Consider the following 1,534-nt stretch of genomic DNA (forward strand, 5'->3'; position numbering starts at 1 on the left):
GCATTGGTTTTACAGTCACAGGTTCTTTTTGCAGCATTTCCATCTTTTGTGTTAATTCTAATAATCTTGAATATAGAGAAAGAGTACTTAAGAAAGACTTAAATATGAAACAAATCTATTCCTTAAGAGCTAACACTGAAAACATAGGCATCAAAATCACATACTTGTGTCTCAAGTTCGTAGCTTCACTTTTCTCTTCAGCTATAGCTCTTTCTGCAGCACGAGCTTTGAGCTATTGAAGAAATATATTCAAATTAAGTTCTAGGAGACTATGCACCAAGTAAAGGAAAGAAAAAAGAAATCTTACCCAGTTTTCATGAGCTTTCTTCTCATGGGTAGCGATCTGAAAAAGATAATACATCACAAAATATGCTTACAGATTCATTATAATAACCTGTATTAATGATCAAAGAATTCTGCGCAGTAAATGGGAGACTAGAATAATTACCTGGTTTTTAAATAATCGCTCTGTTTTCTGTAACTCATTCTCCATGTCTTCTATTCTCCGCCTAAGAATTACACTTGGCTTTATGAGTTAAAGCACAACCAAATAAAAACCCAAACAATATGGCTATGTTAACACTTACCCTAACAACTGTACCCTGATAGAGCTACTTTAACTGTTCCTAAATGTTTCTCAAATAATCCTGTTATCTTCCACTATAAACCCTTTTTTTTCCTTTTTTCATCCTTTAACTACATCATAGAAAAATTCCCAAATTTAGGACTACTGGGTCTATCAAATGGCAAAATCAACTTAATGGCTTTTGATACATCATACAACAAACTGCCCCCCTCCCCGCCCCTACCCCCAGAACTGTTTGCATGAATCAAGTTCCCTTACAGTTTTGCCAGCACTGGGTATTTGTTAATATTTTTCCTATTGTTAACTTAAAATTTAGTTTTCTTTTGTGTGAATTTATGTATTCATGTCCTCTAACCATTTATTTATGCTTTTGTGCCAAAAAAAAACCCCCTAGTTTCATTAGCCAGTGACGCTGTCTTTTGAGGGAGAACTTACTTGTAAGTTTTTACTTCCTCTGCAGCCGAACCTGCCTTTTCATCAGCAGCTGATAGCCTCTTCTCTATTTCTTGTCGCTCATACTCTTCTTGACTTAATTTCCTAAGATAAAACTGGTTGTCAGTGAAAATATTTCTCTTTTCCTCCTGTCATTCTGTCTGAATGCTTTATTAAAATGTCACTTCCTATCCTATTCTTAAAAATGCACAGACTATACAAAGTCATAGGAAGGAATTCAAACTGTCTTTTAGGATAAAAATCCAACGGCGGCCTGTTGATACATCACCTGCATTTTCTAATGTCTCATAATTCTTTCCTTACTAGTAAGTAAATGTAATAAAAACAAACACTATGTGTCCCATGGGAAAGACTGTTGTGTTGAAATAATGAATGCTCACTTTTCTTCAATGTAGAAAACCAGGATTGATCAACCTAACACAGTTAAGCTTATTAGGATAAAACAGGAGATAATTATTTCTCTTATTTTTAACCATGGGAAAACCACTAATTAAT

The 1,534-nt window shown here is 34.3% G+C and overlaps 1 long non-coding RNA gene across 1 annotated transcript; it reads right to left on the reverse strand.

The window, feature by feature from the left end:
• Positions 1-29: 29 nt before the first annotated feature.
• LOC116548219 lies at positions 30-638 on the reverse strand. The gene is made up of 4 exons (XR_004267354.1): positions 449-638; positions 308-343; positions 165-232; positions 30-65 (listed from the first exon to the last, which is right to left on the reverse strand). It is a non-coding gene; the product is annotated as an uncharacterized LOC116548219 (long non-coding RNA).
• Positions 639-1,534: the final 896 nt, after the last annotated feature.

Source organism: Sapajus apella, unplaced genomic scaffold (genome assembly GCF_009761245.1).
Source record: "Sapajus apella isolate SASKATOON/1434 unplaced genomic scaffold, GSC_monkey_1.0 scaffold8158, whole genome shotgun sequence".
NCBI classification, from domain to species: Eukaryota; Metazoa; Chordata; class Mammalia; order Primates; family Cebidae; genus Sapajus; species Sapajus apella.